The 18,546-nt window shown below is 34.5% G+C and overlaps 1 protein-coding gene across 2 annotated transcripts in view; it reads right to left on the bottom strand.

Moving 5' to 3' along the window:
• LOC139812652 (protein amalgam) overlaps window positions 1–18,546 on the bottom strand; it is a 294,458-nt gene that overhangs the window by 245,026 nt on the left and 30,886 nt on the right. Inside the window, exon 1 of one of the 2 annotated variants that reach the window (XM_071777646.1) lies at window positions 16,468–16,799. The exons of the other annotated variant lie outside the window; for it this stretch is intronic. The gene's annotated coding sequence lies outside the window, so the exon portion shown is untranslated. Of the gene's footprint in view, window positions 1–16,467; window positions 16,800–18,546 lie in introns of those variants that run through there. 2 annotated transcript variants of the gene reach the window in all.

Below are 18,546 nucleotides of genomic sequence, written 5' to 3'. Positions count from 1 at the left end.
CTTGAGCTAGTCCATTCTTCCTAGGCATCTTCAGCCCTTCTCTGACGTGAAACGTGAAACTTCAGCTTCAGCTTCGTGGGATCTCAGACGAGTGTTCAGAACTTTGGGAAGACCGGACTCTGGCTTGCGCAATCATTGCTCAAGCCTAACCGGACGTGGTGATGCATCGTTCTCAAAAGCATATTTGGAGAGAACTGCGATACTATGGTAAATATTTCTGAAGCAAAACGCTAAAGCAATTTATTTCATTGAAGGTATATGTAATAAATATGTGCATCCAGAACAGCAGCGATATCCAGTAAAAAATAATTACGCAGAAACGATGTGAAACGAGGTACGATTTTTTATTAGTAAACTTTATTTAGTAAAAAAAAAGCAAAATAATTTTATAGTAAATATTTTTTAAATAATTTTTCTATATAAAGTTTTAAGTTTTAAATGTACTACATGTTTTAAAAGTTTGTACCAATTTGCAAATTAAAACTAATTATTAGTTAGCTATTAATTTTTACAGACTCTTATAATTACTTTACATAACATTTTTATATCGTGAGTAGCACATGTTCACGTTTTGGAAACTCTACAGTACATAAAATTTTGTAACTCTTATTCAGTGATTAATTTTCTTACTAAAAAAACGTTTCAAAACTTATTAAAAACGAGAAACCTATCCCTCTTAATTTTTTTCTACTCCTATTTTCTTCTAATGACATTAAAATATTTCTCGATCACGATAGCTGTTGCAAAACTTGTAGAAGCGGTATTTATTGTGTCGCAAATTTTCGTCGCTATGCTGGGTATTATTCTTGCCGACTGTTAAGCTCGGCGGCGTCCAAGACGGTAGTAGCGACGGTGAAAGAGGAAAGTTGGACGCGCAGACGTCGGCTAAGTTTGCACGTCAGTTTGTCCAGTTATGTTGGTTTTAGAGTCGGCAAAAGATAAAGATGTCTGAGGGGTATCTATTAAACCTCATATACATGTATATAAAGTGATGGTCGGCGGAGAAAATAGTCTCTCTTTCCTTTATCCGGCTCGGCGGCGTACTATTAAACCCCGTTAAGAGTTCCTTAGTTATAATCGCAGCGCCTTCCGCTCCGCTTCTCAAGCGGCGCGACGAGTATTTGTATAAATTTTCGCGAGGAAAACTTGAAACTGAGAAGTTTATTTTCAACGAGAGAAATGACATGCCGGTGCAACTAGAGAGTAGTTCAGAGTTTTGTTTTTTTTTAGATACGTACAAATGATTGCTCGTCCGTTTTCCTCCAAACTTTTATGTCAAGTATTGCTTATATTACTTATATATTGCGTATGTGCGTATTTTATATAATTTTACATTTTTATTGTAATTCTAGGATTACTGAAGATTCCAAGTGCTGAGAGAACGTAACACAAACGCTTTTAATGCCACCCCTCTTTCGGGAAATGAATTGAGAAAGACGACAGTTTGATTATATTATTTTACTTTACCTTTATTTGCAGAGCATTTTCCCCAGTACTTTCAATAACTCATAGAATCATTAATTATTGTCGTTACCAGGAATCTCCGGATCGTAAAATGTTTACGCGCCTTACTGGATCCAGCAGTTCGCTGCGAAGAAGTGACCCAATTACCAATGAAATTTATCTTAATTACTATCTGAAAAACTTAATTAAGCGATAACCGTCGCGGAACGTTACGGAAGGCAAAAGATTTTCTTCGTTTTCCGCGCACTTTTAGGCGAGGAATTCTAGCAGTCAAACTATTTCGACTTCACGCGCATTAATCATCATCTATAAAATTTATCCGTGACATTTCTGTAGTTTATTATTCTTTTTTAGGCTTCGCGCAAACAATTTATGCGTGAGCAATGTTTCACTACACTCTTACGCGCTCGAATAACATTGTACCTGCCCAGGGCAGGAATGTGATCAGCAGAGGACGTTGAAATAAGAGCAGTGGAATTTCAATATGGACGTAATAAATCGGAGAACTTGGCTGCTTATTTAAATACTTTGATCCTATATCCTCAGATACATTTAGGTATTCCTAGGTAATGGAAATTCCGATTGAAATTCCGAGTGCTGTTTTTTAATTTCACCTTTGCAGAGGCCGATCCCACAAAAATTCACCCTTGCCGCGGCTCTGCCTGCATCGCGATACATTCGGGAGACGAATACCGCGACGCCCGACGTCGTGGACATTTATGTATAATTTGCGACTTACGGAATTGGTTTCAATTACGAATTCCGAACGCTAATAAGAAATTATAGATACATCGTCTAAAGAAGTTGGACACTCTTAGCACTCTGTGCGTTTCCCCTTAAGTGCCAGTAACTCGGCGTGTCGAGCTATAAAATAATTGAATTTCGAGTTCAAAGGGGTGTGCAGTAATATCATTACCTTACGCCGGGTGGTGCAATTAAGGTGTGTAAGGCATTCCGATGGTACTTCGCTATCGGCTTCGGACCTCCGTCGTCGGCGAAGTTTTCTGGGCACGTAGATATTTTTATCATTTTCTTTCCCGAGACGCGAGGACCCGATAAAGGAACTCGCGATCGGCGAGCAGTTGCACGTAGATCAGATACGCCGAGATCGCCTTCGAAAATTCATTCGCAGCATCGCACGGACTTGCTCGCACTTCCAACGAGAATTTCCTTAATTCCCCCGGAGGTAATACGGCGCGTTTTTCACGGTGTTGGCGCATTTCGTGCACTTTTAACCGGGAAATCGCGTATTGGATTCGTTATGTGAAAGGAGTGTATGAGAAAAAATTGCTCTGATTGAAATTCAAAGACGGTTCATCGATAGAGCAGGCATGATTCCGTTAAAATGAGTCTTTAACGTAACAGATTGTGCATTGTTGTATCGTTTGACAATTTGCATTCAATACTTTCGACAGAAATTTTTCATAAATAAATTGCTTCAACCTCGGCAAATGGACAAATTCTTTCGCGATGTCAAACAACTTCTGGTAACTCGTAATTTTTCCTGCAATTTAAACTTCGTTTTCTGCAAACTTTTTACTCAAATTTTACGTCGTGAGTTCCACGCGAGAGTTATGTCAGAGAAAAGCGAAAAAATTTACATTAACCTTGTTCTACGAAATTCTTCTATTCAAAATATATTGTCACAAAATGGAAAATAAGCACGTAAGATAAAAATTTGCCTTAAATGGGTATTCTTAAATATTAAAAAAAAAATTAATAACAAAATACGTGTTCTATGAAAATTCTCTATTAATGATTTAAAATGAGTCATAATTAAAAGAAATTTAGATCTTTAAGAGCCAAACTGGTTAAATCCTTTAATTAAATTGAACGCATCTTGTAATTTATATTATCTAGATAAAAATTCATTGATTAAAAAAACAAGCGTACCTTCATTATGTATATCATCATACTTTTTTTTTATATAAATTAACCTCGACAATCAAGGCACCAATCGCGGTACAAAGTAACTCGAGCGTGTCCAATTAGCGCTCATGCAGTTCCGTCATTAGTGAAGTACACGCAAGCGTGATGGTTAACGCAAAGATCGGTCCAGTTTAACGAGGACACAGGTAGCGACTTGCCGGTAAAGAGAACCAATCAACGCTTGACCAACGAACGAGAGAACGCGACACAGCTGTAGCCTGTTTGTGGATGCGAGGAGATAGAAGAATTCTTTTCTCTCTTTTGCCCCTCTCTTTCAATACACCAAACGCAATATTTTCTCTGATGTGTTCCTTTCTACTTTTGCGTACGCGCAAAAAGTTGCATATAAAAGAATGCAGTTGTTGAATTTTTACACGACAAAAGAATTGATGAAATGAAATTACGTCACGTCAGTTTTATTTTATATTACTTTAATATTGATTATTTTGTAAATTCGCGTCTCTCGTTCAATGATTAACTTAGACATTGACAAAAATCTTCAAAGAAAAAGAGTTAAAACTCTTTAATTTAAATAACCGTAATAAACGCTGATGTTTAATTAAACTGAACGTAATAAAGTTAAGTACTTTTCTGCCTGTCTCGAAATAATGTGCCCTACAATTTTTTCCAAGCGAATTAGACCTTTGTCAACCTATTCACGCGCCGCAATGCGGAGAATCACAAAATGCGCGGTGGAAAAAAAAGAAAGCATTGTAGTTGAGGAGTACCGTGGCGAAAAGGATTTTATGATAAAATAAGAAAGCGCGCGAAAGAAGACTCGCGGGCTAATTAATCCGTAAGACGAGCCGCGGTCCAACCACGGGAAAATTATACTTTAGACAGCCTCGTGCTCGTTAGCCAGACGTAAGTACGAACAAAGTCGGAGGTGCTCTTCGATATTGATCTTTCAGGAACTGGAAAGATACACAATCAACTGGAACGGGACAAATAAACTCGCAATATCGAAAGAACGAAGCCGCGTGTGAGGCGCAATCGATTTTCCTTCCGATTTTCTTTCTGCGTTCTCTCTCTTGGTTTTATAAGAAGATAACGCATGACAGAGAACGAAACCGCAGGAGTATGAGAAATTTGGTATCTATTCTATATTAGTTTCTATGTTGAAAATGGAACATGGATACGCTTACATTTCAGCGATGGAATGATAAAGAAAACTAAAAAAGTGGCTAAAAAAGTAGAAAATACAACTAAAAACCGATCTACTAATTACTTGCCTAAAATCATGTTTTCTTTTCGAAATAATCAACTAATTCTTTGTTTGTTTCACGCGTAAAACTTGTAGCGCGGAATAAGAAGTACTTCCTAATTTAACTATCTTTACGATACTTCCAATAGTCTATTTGTATCAATTTGGACGTAAATGATCCGAGATAAAATTCAGAATGAAGCAAATGACGTATAAACCGCATTATCGATTCTCGACAAAATAACAAATACGAATGTACATACATACATCTCTCGATCAAGTTGAACTCTCCCTCAAATCGATTCTTATTCAGACTCCCTTTAGACGGGAAAATTTTACTTTTCTGTTTGGACTGGCTGTTTGTCATTTGCGTTGTTCATTACTATCGATTCATCCGAATTTCGACAGAATGCATCGGGAGTCAGTGGCGAAACGAAAAGACAGAGTGCTTGGGCGAAGGAAACAGGCGGAAGTGGAAATTACGAAGAAACTTAAAGAAGTTTAATCAGTCCGAAGAATGATGCGAACGCTGCGCTAGTATCTGTGCGCACGTACATGCGAGGATGTAGACTTCCCTGAGAAGAAGCATACTTCACTTGGAAGTAGCAAAGTTCGTTGAGTCTGTACGAATCGAAAGGTACATTTCATCGAGGTACAGCTAGGTGGCTCCGGCAATAATCACAAATATCGACTTCGAAGAGCGTATCGCGAAAACAGAGAAGAGAAAAATAACATATATCTTTCACCGTTACTTTCCCTAATTCTCTAACTCTTCCCCACAAAATATGACATACGCTAGACAATAAGTTGAAATTATCTTAAATCATTAACTGTAAAGTAAAATATTTTATTATATTTAAAGTCTGTAGTTTTGTTATGTAAGGAATAATTATTTGAATATTTACTTTTCCTTTCGACTTCAAAACTTTTATTCTAAGTGCGAATAAAAAGTTTTATTTATTAAGTAATAATATACTTATATGATACGTGTTGTGTGTTAGTAGTTTTACGTAAATTGGAAAATAATTGGCAATAATACTTTAGAAAGATCTCTCTCTCTCTCTCTCTGAAGGATTTTTTGCTACAGCAGTAAAAATCACAATGGAAGCCAGAAGCTTTAATCAATCCACGATGCAACTGGTTCACTCTATCACTTTTCTTATTGTTCAATCTCGCACAAAGAGGTTCCTTTTTCTCGTTCTCTCGCTTTTTATCTCCAGTTTTTAACTTCACGTTTACACGACAGTACACACGTAGAATACGTTCGACTCGTTACGCGCCAGATAATGACCGGTAAATGTCGTTCACAGGCATTTCCTGGGTCAGCAGGAAGTCGCGAGATATTGTTACAGCATTACTTATATCTTCAGTAAAAGAGGGTACAAACTCGAGGCAGATAAAACGAGCGTGTACATGGGGAGGAAAGGGTAACACGAGAAGGTTCGAACAAGGAGCAGAATTCTGAGACGGTAACAATGAAGCCCTTCTTTTCGCGTCGTGCTCGACGAAGTTTCCCCATCGGCAGCTTTCGGCGAGCGATCGGCCGTGAATCCGCGTTCAATAATGATGCACTGTTTGTATTTCACAGACAAGCCTAGCCCTTCCTCCGAGCGCTACCGAGGAGAAGGCAACACGGCTGCAAGGAGGATGGCGGTTTCAAAGCCGCGAAATGGAGAATATCCGGCCCTACGCGTCTAAAGGGCCCCCAAGTTGCCAGGGATGATCAACACCGCGAGCTCGCTTTCATCGTTACCTGTAACAATGCTAGGTATACGTGCCCTAATGCAACAATTTACAAACATGCTCTGCTGCGCTTACAACACCGTGTCGCTTAATCTTCATTACATCGTGGCAACTTTAGAATTTGCGAACCAGATATCGAGATAGATGTTTTTCTTCTATCCCCTTATTGTTGTTTCGAAAATATATATCGAAAAAGAAAAATGTTTCAGGCTTAGTGCTGTGAATTTTTCTTCCTTTTTTCTATTTGAAAATAAAAGACGATATATTTCCATTTTTAAATCCAAATAATATACCAAATTTTCTATTTAGATATTTTAATGCTTCAATTTATATAGAATTATTATATATACATGTAAATAAAAATTAAATCAAATAAAATATCATATATATTATGAGATTAAATGCAGAAGTGAGATACATACAATGCTATCTCAAACGTTCTTCGTCTCTAAAACGGAACGCTTCTTGAATGTTCTTCAGATCCGAGAAACCGGATCGCATAATATACGGTTTTATTTTACTTTATCGCATAGAACCAATCCCTTCCCTTGGGTTATAAACTTTGCACGTTACATTACGGCACATCCTCAAACTTGAGTCTGAAGACTCATCTCGTAGTGTAATACAGACAAGTTACAAGCCTCTTGAGTCCGCGATTTACATAGGTAACGATTACGCAGCTTGACATCCGAGACGAGCTCAAACGCGCATTATCGAATGCACTGGACGCATTGGAGTGCTCTCGGTGCACGCGAATGCATCTTTGATGCAGTGACAGAGGATATGTGGCTGGAACTCGTCGTGCACGAAATGAAATTGCGGATTATAATTACGATTCTCTCCAAAGTATACTTCACGAAGAGTAGTAAAGTGCACCCGAGAGTCTCGTCACACACATATATTCACATGCATCGCGGCTTTGTAAAACAGATTCTACAAAGGTAGAGAGAAGTTCAGTACTTGTCAAAATCTTATTCGCATTTATGCACTGGAGCTATCAAATTGCTATGTGAAAATTATAAGAAATAAAAATCTGTTTAATGGAATTTTTTATCAATTAATTGTACATTCTCGATTATTTTTAGAATAACTATAACTACAGATATTTATTTGCTCTTTAAAAGTTTAATATCTTTTTTAATTACTGTCAATAATTTATGGCACGTATTTTTCCGGAAAAACTAAATAATTCTTTGCTACTCTGTAAGGGATACTCAAATTATAGTGCAACGTCTATCTATTTAAATACTTTGAGAAAAACAATGTCTTATTCTTTCAATCTTATCAAAATTATTCAAGATTTAAAATAGAAATTTTTATTTTCATGATTTGTTCATAAATTTTGCATGTAGCTCTTGATTTTCTTTGCATTGGAATATATTGCGAACTTAAATATTCACATATATGTACATTCTTATAATTAAATTATAACAATTTGACATTTTACGTATAATAAAATTTGTTTCAATCTACAGCTCTGGTATCTATACGAATGTTATACATAGATTTTACGAATATATGAAGAATAATTATATTCTAAGTTAAGATAAAGACAATGACAACAGATCCATTAATATGTTTCCATCATCTTGATAGACGTGCAGATGCTTCGGAGGATTGTCGAATTATGTTAAACATTAGATCGATAATATCTCTATCATTCACGGATCGACAGTGACGATAAGCACGCGCATCCGAAATTCCGCGTTTCAGCCTCGAGAGCTCATTAGGAAACACCTATTAGCATGACATAACAGCAGCATTAGCTATCACGAGATTATACAATCGGAAGGACAATTATATTAGGTATCGGCCACCTTGCCACTTTAATTCATCGATCGGCTTCATCTCCACAGTCCACCGTCGAAAACACTTATTCGCCTTCGATCACTACGTGACGGCTGTCCTTAATGAAATTCGCGTCCAATGAGCTTATATTTTGCATAATCTTTCCAGCGTAATATAAGTTGCCGGCTTCCACAAAGTATTGACTTCAACAAAATTATGTTGTACCGCGCGCGCGCGCGCTAATGGAGGAACTAAGGAAGATGTACATCGCGTAGCCAATGCATTGTCAATTAATACAACGAATACGGCCTTTAGTATGACTATATCATGCAATAAATATATGATTAACGCTAATGGGGTAATTATTATTTTAAAACCAACGACTTTTACATTCATAAAGATGTTAAAGTAGTAATCCTACTGCACTTTATTTAAAAAATGCTACGCGTACAGTTGTATAAATAGTCAAAGATATGTGTATAACTTAGAAACAGACTTTACATGTTTACAATTTTCAGAAATTACATAGATATTACTTTTCTTGGCAAAGTAATACTAGTAAACGAAGACTACATAAATTTTTAAAATAACATATTTTGTTAAATAATCAAAAAACTTTTCCCAAAATAACGCACAGTATTGAAACATTTTTCATTTTGTAGGTATTGTTGTGTACATTAGAAAAATAATTTTAGATTCTTGAAGGAGGGAAGGCGGACCTATTCAGTTAGCAGACTTTCATTGTTAAGACTGTCCGGAAATAACATAAAAATATCTGCAATATGCTCTGATGGCAGTTTGCTCTGATTCTTGTGTTTGAGTGTTTGTCGTAGTCTGAATACCACATCAATGAATCGAACAAGTCCCATTTTTCCAAGTGCAATGACGCTTTCATAGAATTCAATTCTTTGCCATTTCGTTCTGTTAAAACATAATATTTTGTTTTATTTACATGCCTAGGGTTCATTGTATACCAGAGACTTAGCCGAACAAACAAATAAGTTTGTTACCGCTGTCACCACGGGAAGGTGCCCTAAGCACAAGAAAGTCTGAACGATATTATAAAATATATTTTATGTAAAATTAGAGATATTATGATATTTAAGTTAATTAGTAAACTCTCTAAATCTGAATCAGTGAATAGTCACTTATATCAATGTAAAGTATGCCACTTTTCATGAATCAGTGGCATACTTTACACTGATATCAGTGACTATTTACTGATTCAGATTTAGAGAGAAGTTTTTAGTGCCAATTAGTTAATATTAAATAATATGCGAAATTCACCTCTCACCAAAGTATCTTTTCTCCTGTTTTCGAGACTTGAGATTATGTTATTATTATTAATTTCTACTATCCTCTTCTCTCTATAAATGTATATAGAATTCAAGTGTGTGCGTTCATGGCTCAGGACCCATAATAAAATAGACGAAGTTCTTTAAAGCTTTGGTTTAAATCAATAACTGCTTAAAATTATCGTATTATATTGATAACATCCACCAGGAAAACCAATACTTCATCTGTGAAGATAATTCTTGTTTGAGAATTCCTACTTTGAGAATTAAGAACGCAATATACTTTATCTGAGACAGTTATTTAAGGACTAATAATATTCGCGGAATAATCCTCTCAGGCTCATTAAACTCTCGCAACATTCTGTGCCGTTAATATTTTAAACCGATCTGCATATTAAAATCTTGGCGATTTCAACTGCTTTGACTCCTCGCAAAGGTTATTACTTCCTCAAAGCGCACGAATTCTTGCCATTTAGAGCCGAAGATTCTTCGTCTTTCTTGCGCGGCACGTCGCGTCGTGTAGAGTTTTGTGGTTAAATTAGCGGTCGAGAGATCGTAAATACGTTTAAAAAGCCGTACAGAGCAAACCCTTTTAACGATATCTCCGTAATTTGCCTTAAACGACCGGTCCTCCATTTGACGCTAATACTGCTAAATCTCGCGCGAGAACCGTTCGCGCAGGGGTTAGCTCTAAGAAGGGACGGAAGGGGGTGAGATCTGCCTCGGAAACGGGGAAGCGAAAGTAAGATAGATGCTCCAAGGGATGCAGAAGAAATTTTCTCAAGGCCAGCGATAAATAGCCTCTAATTACGGCTCTTTCCGCGACGGTAAAGCGCTCTCCCAATCGCCATTCACCGACAAAAGGTATCAATCAGTTAAAAAGGAGAAAAAGAAAAGGGACATCCGCGCTCAAGGACGCTGAAACAATGAAACTGGAGAAAAGAGATCTCTCTATGCGACGAACGAAGATATCCGCCCTTCTTGTTCCTCGTTTTCCACCCTCAGCCTTACTGTCTCTGCTCCAAGAATGTAGTCCTAAAATACGAGTCCTGAAGCAGTTTTGTTCAAAGTTGCGAGTCTGCGAGGAAATGAGTTTGAACTATGATAGTTCTTCTTATGCAAGCATATGCTTTCAAGGAATTCGTTCAAGCTTCTGGTATCTTCGCATATAATGTATGTATATCTCAAAATTCCATTCAACTCTTATCTCTTAAGTTAGGAAAATTGAAGTTTTAATTGCATGTAGTAAATAAGACTGATTTATGCAATATTAAAAAGTCTAAAATATGTTTAAAATATGTTTCGTATATTCACCACGACTAACTAAACAAATAATAACAAGTGCATCTTTATACTTGTAATAAAAAAAGAGAAACTAGACATGTAATTAATTTATATTATTCGGTATCATACGACGATATTATTTTCTAAGACAAAGCAAGAATCAATGATTAATAGCGGCCATTTAAAATTCAAGTACAATTTATAATTTTCTTTTAATAATGAGATAATATACTGTTTGAATAAAATGAAAAATATTTGAAAAACATACTTAAACCGATAAAATTAAAGCTTTTGCCATTTTTATTACAAATAACATTAAAATCAATAATATTCTCACTAAAGAATAAAATCTTTTTTTACCAATAAAAATTTTTAGAATTATCTAATACAGAATTCTTTCACAGATTCGGAATTCTATAAGGTATAAAGTTTAAAATATATGTGTGTGCATTATGACATCAATAAATAGACAATTAAATTGTATCGCTAGAGAAATGGTCGTTTGTAAACATGAAACAATGATTCAATCTCGCCCCTTTAAGATTAGCACAAACAGCCTCATAAAGAAAATGCCTTCGTACCTTTCCGCGTTTATCATCGTGTCGCGGCTATTTCGAGAACAATCCCGGTTTTAGTGGCGTACAAAATCGAAACACGGAGGCTAAAAGACATTGTTATTACTTAAACGCGCTAGCAGGGGTAGAAAGTCGTTTGTCGTCGAACTAAACGTTAAGTGATTACAATAAATAAGGAAAATTGCGGGGACACGCGTTTTCACGACAAACAATAAACCACAGTTAGCATTACCTATTTGCACTACTCGTTTGAACTTGAGAATGCCTTTAATATCGTAATTATGAACTTGCTACGATTCTACTAACTATTTTATAAATGTTCATAATCATACGTCATACGTTTAATATGAGAGATAAGATATCGTAAAAAAAGATCGCATTTGCGTATTGAAGCGTTAAACAATACGGATGTAATAGGCGAGCAATTTAAAAAATAAAAAATTATTAAGATTTGCTATTCTTTTCTGCAGTTTTGAACCTTACTTAATAAATTATCTTAAAAAGGAAAAAAATTTGGGTAACGTTATATTTATAATTCACTATGTATTAAAAGTTAAATTTTAAATTTAAATGGAGCTTTCATGGAATAATACGAGGTCTGTCAAAAATGTAATAAAATTAAATCAGTAGCGCACAATGTGGCAACACTGAAAAATCGTAACCACGCAGAACATAAAGTATAATCTTTCCTTTAAAAACAGTACAAGTTTCAACTTGTTTGGGGTTCATGTGTCATTATAATTAAATAGTATAAACAACTTCAAAAGATTGTGCTGGATATTACAGGAACAGTGGAAACACCGTTGGCAAAGGTGTGTAGATGCTGGTAAGTCCTATTTTAAAAGAAACCATTGTAATTTAATTACAAATGTATGATAAAAAACTTTATCAATTTAATCTCACTAATTTCTAACAGACCTCGTATATTATATCATTTTTTCAAGAGATAGTTATCCCCAATTTATTTACATTATATTTATATATTTTTATGTAGGTTTTTTGGGTAAAATTTTATGTAATACCTGATACGCATTTTATTCTGATATACACAATAAACATTATATATTATTTTTATTTCTTATATTTAGCGATAATAATAATAATAATATATATATATATATATATATATATATATATATTAAAATATATTTTATCTCACAATTTACATATTCAGAAGTGTAGCATGAACCATAAAAGGAAATATTAACTGCGCAACGGACTCTCTTGCAGATACTGAACTAGCAACAGAACTTTGAACGTGTCCATATTGACCAAAGTCCGCTTCATCGAGCAGAGGTATTAAAATTCACCGACGAGAGCAATGATAAGGTCCTCTACGGTGTCATGAATACCTCATAACTTCGATCCGGAAACTGCAAATACCTTTCTGAAGGCCCGTATATCGGACATCCAACATCGACTTTGCCGCGAGACGTCGCGCGACTGTTTTACTGCTCGAAGAGATCGAATCGGGCCGGACGAGTTCGTTTGCGCGATTGCAGGAGCAACTGAACGCCAGTGGAGGTTCATAACTTCGTGTGGCTAGTAGGAAGCGACGACTGCACTGGTGGAAGAAGATGAAGGAAGGGGGGAAGGGGAGGGTTTATTTTCCGGATCACTGAAAGTCGTCATTCGAACGGACGGACATCACTGGAATCCCTTAACGGCGAGTCCGTCCATTCCCAATGGTGAGCCAAGCGACGTCAGTAGAAAGGTACCTTACTTCGTAAGCGTCACGACGCTCCGTCGAATCGTTCCACAGGCCACTCTGAAATCGTCCACAGATTTTACAGTGTAACGTGCGTGCTGCGATTTATGTCGCGTCGAAATGTCTCGACGGCCCTTGAGTACTGTCAAACCTCATTCCACGATTCACAATTTATACGATCTCTGTACTTGTCTGACAAATGAAATAAAATTATTCCTTCACCAAGTTGGTAAAAAAATATGTTTCCTGTTATTCTAGAAATTTTCCTTCACGATTTTTTGATATATATCGTTTAACTACATCCGTATGCAGATAATAACTGTCTCGTAAATCCGTAAATTTTCATTTTATCGCATATTAAAAATTTGTCGAACTTATAGAAAAATAATTTTAAATACGTATGTGCGTATGTGTGTGTATCTATACATAATTGAAAATTTTCCGTCGCCAATGCAACCTGGATTTTGAAAAAGTCTAAACATATATGACATGCAGTTTAATTCTTCATTGAAATTAAAGATCAATATAATTTAAAGAAAATTCTTCTAATCAAATATTTTACCTAAAAAAGTTTGTCTTGAAAATGGAAGAATCAACTTTGCCCAACTTCTTAAAGTTTCTTTAATTTTTGTAATTATAAGCTACAGTTAATTTAAGTTTACAGTTACTTCGTAATACATTCGTAATATAAAACATGTAAAAAAATTTAAAAAAAACAGATAATAAAATAAATTGTTTTCCCAGCCTAAATACTTTTTTTAATCATAATCTACCGTTTTATTTTGATGACAAGTTAAGAATCGCCTACAGGATCGTCTTTCCGATGCGATGCTACAGGTGGCCGGTTTGAAACGCTTGATTTACGACGAGTCTTGCCTATGAAGTTTAAAGTTCGTGCGACGAGATCCGAGTAAACAGGCTCACTGATTCGCCTCGACGAGGCAGCGAAAATCGAGAGCGTCTCAAGAATTCTACTGCAAGCGCTTTGTTTCTTTAGACTTTTCTTACCAAATTGCATTGATGACCAAAAAGCATAGATTTCTGTTCACCGCAAAACTGTTCACCGTATGAAAAAATTTCTAGTCACGGAAAAGAGATATTGTGTATAGAAAATTTTATATTTATTGATAGTATAAAGTATCGTTATATTAAATTAAAATTAACTCTGTTATTAAGAATTTTATTTTTTTCACATAATTCTTTCTCTACTCTATTTACAAAAAAGATTTTTATTTGATTTTACTTTCAATCTCTATCAAACATTCTTCAATCTGATTTGTCTCTGCATTTCGAACAAAAATAGTTCAACCGATTCATACTACATTCTCTGTCTTTTGCTTATGAATGAAATCGGGATTCCCTTTTTTAAAACTAGCATTTTACTGATTAAAAAATTATGACTTTGTCAAACGAATACTAACTATTTCGGCAAACGCGTAAATTTTATTATATAAACACACAATTTTATTTTACATCAATTTCGCATTTGCATTATATTATTATTGATAAAAAATTTAATATTTTAATACTTCAGGCGAATTGTGACAAATATAGCCAAAATGGATATCTAGGCTACATCATATCTTTGAGGTCCGTTTTATTCCCTATATCTGACCCAGTTTCCATAATCCAATCCTGACTTCACGAAATGAGTTAAAATTGAAATTCAAGAAAATAAAGGAAATGAAAGAATGAAGGAAAAACAACATAAACCGTCTGCCATTATAACTACAATAAAATTTTGAAGTAAAATACATTAAAACAAAATTATTAATTTTTAAATATCTTGTGAAATTGACTTTTTGGTATCCCAATTTATGACTGTTTGCTTGTTTTGTTAAGTTCTTCATCTTTGTTCATGTAATTAAATATATATATAAATTTACATAAATCGATGTATCAATGCACGATCTAAGATTTCCATCACAATATTCTATTTCGATCAAGATAATCTTATATCATCTTTGAATTTTAATCTAAAATGAGATTTGCTGCCTTGAGAAGCCAACACGAGACTGCAAGAGAAGTCAACACAATGCTAAGAGAAGCAGTATTAGGTAATTTGAACATACCGCTAAGCGGTTAATTGTAGTAGGGTGCATCGGTATCTGTTAACCGAGTGTGGCCGATCGATTGCCTAGTTAATCGATTGCAGACATAATCCAGTCGAGGGTCATGCACAGTAAACAGACTAATCGATTAACTGTATATATACAAATCGTTCAGCTATGTAAAACAATGGTAATCGATACCTAAATGTATCCTTAGCCCAATTCCAATATGTCATCATTAGAGAGAGAGAGAGAGAGATTGATGTTTATTTCATATACAGTTCTCAAGTTATTATATAAATTAATTTATTGATGATAATCGATACCTAAATGTTTCTTTAGCCCAATCCTAATATTTCATCAAGAACCTAATGTTTATTTGATATATAATTCTCAATTATTATATGAATTAATTTATTATTATTACATAATGTCAAATTTTTGCATAACAATATTTTTTATTTCGAGTGAATTGAATTTGTATGACTTTAATGAATCAAGAACTTTTCTTACAATTCTGACACAGCATAAAAATAAAACTAAAGACTAATTACAGTTCTACGCGTACTAAGCATTAAAATATCTGATTGCACAGAGAATCTCATTGCTCTATTACATTTTTCATATTCATGGGCGATAGTAGTGCAATGGATACCGTTGGTTTTCCTATCATTAGCATTAGGATATTGAGCTCTTCATGGTACTGAGCCTCTCCACTTCTTCAAGATACTCACGAAAGGAGTTATCATCAACGAAAAGCTACAAATTATATATAGGTATACTAACGAAAATAAGCATTGTGCAGTATAAGTCATTGCATTATTATTATATTGCATTATTATAGTGCCGCAAAATATTTAGAGCAAGAAACAAGTGCTGAATAATTTCTAACAAATCACAAAGTGATTATTAATAAATGGTCAATATATAACGGATATACCACTTAATTGAATCACTAGTGATTCGGGAGTCCTAACCTCCTGATCATATATTCTGGTCGCATATATAAGTAGAAATCGATGAAAAGGAGAAATTGTCCTTCTAGATAGATAATTATCATCGTCGACTAATATGCGTAAAGACTTTATGTTCCTTTGTGATGAAATACGCGAAACGCGTGACGAAAGAGCTATTCTATTAATTTAATTAATTAAATATGAAATTTACAATAATGTCCACTCAAATATTAATTAATTCCGCGTTTCTTCTTCAAACGCTTAATTAACAATTACGACCAAAAATTAAAAAATATATTTAATATAAGCCTTTTTATAAGATATTATAAATATAAAAATTTCCTTCTCTATTCTTGTTTTTTTGGATTAATTTGAATGAACGCCAGCTAAAAAGAAATAGACAATCAATTCTCCAAAAAATTATATATAAATTAATTATAATAGATATATCTACTATATAAATTACTCACCTTAGGACTGCTTCGCTCTGTTTGCTCAATTCCTCTCTTAAGCCTCCTCCTCCCTCAGATGGTTGAGGTTGTTGAATTTGCACCCACTCAACACAACATTAGCGAAAATGCAGTTAATTACGATCGTTTGCACGACACTTTGCATGACATTCCCGAAATAAAAAGAATAGCTAAGACGCGATAAACAATCGCTTATATGCTTATAATATGCATCACAGCACTTTGTCGAAAACGGTCGCACCGTTCAGCATTTGCCACACATGAACAATTGAACAACTCGTGTTAATCAAATTTCGAAGAATACACGGAGCAACTCGCGCCACTCTGTTCACACGAGTGTCAGCTAGAGTCTTAGATATTAGACTGCGTTCGAGAACTACGCTCTTAGCGATAGAGCGTCGTTCTATCTAATCTATCTTATGAGTCTGTTTTCTATTGCTGGCTGCACCAGTTCAGAGTTTATCTTTTGCCTTCCAATGTGGAGTAAAAAAGTTAAACTCTAAACTAGTGCAATCAGATCAGCAATAGAAAACAAACCCTTTGTTACTTACGGAAACTTAAACAAGGACAGAGCACGCTCATAGCGCTAAAAAAATGTAACTTTTTAATAGTGTAAGCAAAAAAATTATTTTGCAAGCAAAAAATTTTTGTATTCTGATAATTTGACTTAGATAGCTTAATATACCTGCCTATTATAGAGAAGCAACATTGAAGATCTGATTGGCTAACTAAATCATGTAATTCAGCACCATATTGTTTCCTACTATGGTAAAATAAATAAGATTCAATGTTTATAAATATATAGATATAGACGGTCTGTTTCTTGCATTAGAATTAGAGACAAGCTCCGCTATAATTTCAATATGACCGTAAACGTCCAAAATATGCTTCACATGTCATCTTGCTCATGTCATCTGCTTTGACGTCTTGTATCCAAATTCTACTATAAGATGTAGAAAAATAAGATGGTGACTTTTCGATGTATTGCACGATATCGCGCACAATAATCGCCTATCTATTTCAATGTTGCTTTTCTATTATGTAAGGACTCTAGTGTCAGCGTGCGAATGGTAACACAGTGTCCTTATGTACGCAGCCTTATTGTTAGATACGCAATGGTACGCTGTATGCCGTAAAAGCAAACACCAGCCGCTGGCGCTAGCCCGTATATTTGTTGTTCCCCTAGGGCCTAGAACGTTACTTCATTTGTAATATTATCCAATAAAATCCTGACATCACTCAAAATGATGCAATTAATAAAACCGAATTTATGGTTAATTAAGATTATCATAAATATCGATTCGAAAATATACCTACTTAATATTGTCGTTTCAAAATATAATTTTTATGCCAAATATTTAACATTTATATAAAATAAATTTATTTTAAATATTCTGTTCATTGTATTTCAAATTAACTTTGATAAATAGGTTACAATAATTCTAATGTTTATTCAAGAAATAAAATTTACCTTATTTTATTGAAAGAAGTAAAATAATTTCTATGATAACTAATCAATTATCTATATATATATATATATATATATATATATACAAATTGTTCAATATATAATAAAATGATAATCAACATTTAAATGTACTTTTATATTGCCCAACTGTAATAGTTCACTAAAAAATTGATGTTCATATAATATAAAATAATTTTTAAGTTATTTTTTTATATGATCCATATTTTTTGAGATATTTGTCTGGGGCATCTAAAATGCCACACTCTGTATATCGCTTATATATTCAACATTATATGCCAATCATGCTGTACATTCTTCCTACAAGAGGTTTACGAAAAAATCGACGCGAGATGTTACTTGGTCGAGCTAGAGACACGAACACGGCGCGGCGCCGACGCCTGTCATCAAAAATACATAAGAAGTAGAATTTATTGTTTCTCCATAGATTAAAAAATATGTACTTTTATAATAAAATAAAGAATAAAATAGCATTATTTTAAAAATTAAAAAACGGCGGATGTATTACGACATCGGTTCTTTGTGCGAAGACCTTTAAATTCTCCAAAACAATTTAAAATTCCAAATTTCTATTCCTTTATTCTCGACCAACT

This window comes from Temnothorax longispinosus, chromosome 5 (genome assembly GCF_030848805.1).
Source record: "Temnothorax longispinosus isolate EJ_2023e chromosome 5, Tlon_JGU_v1, whole genome shotgun sequence".
NCBI lineage: Eukaryota > Metazoa > Arthropoda > Insecta > Hymenoptera > Formicidae > Temnothorax > Temnothorax longispinosus.
The sequence above is the reverse complement of the archived record's forward strand: the minus strand, read 5'-3'. Positions and strand labels throughout refer to the sequence as shown.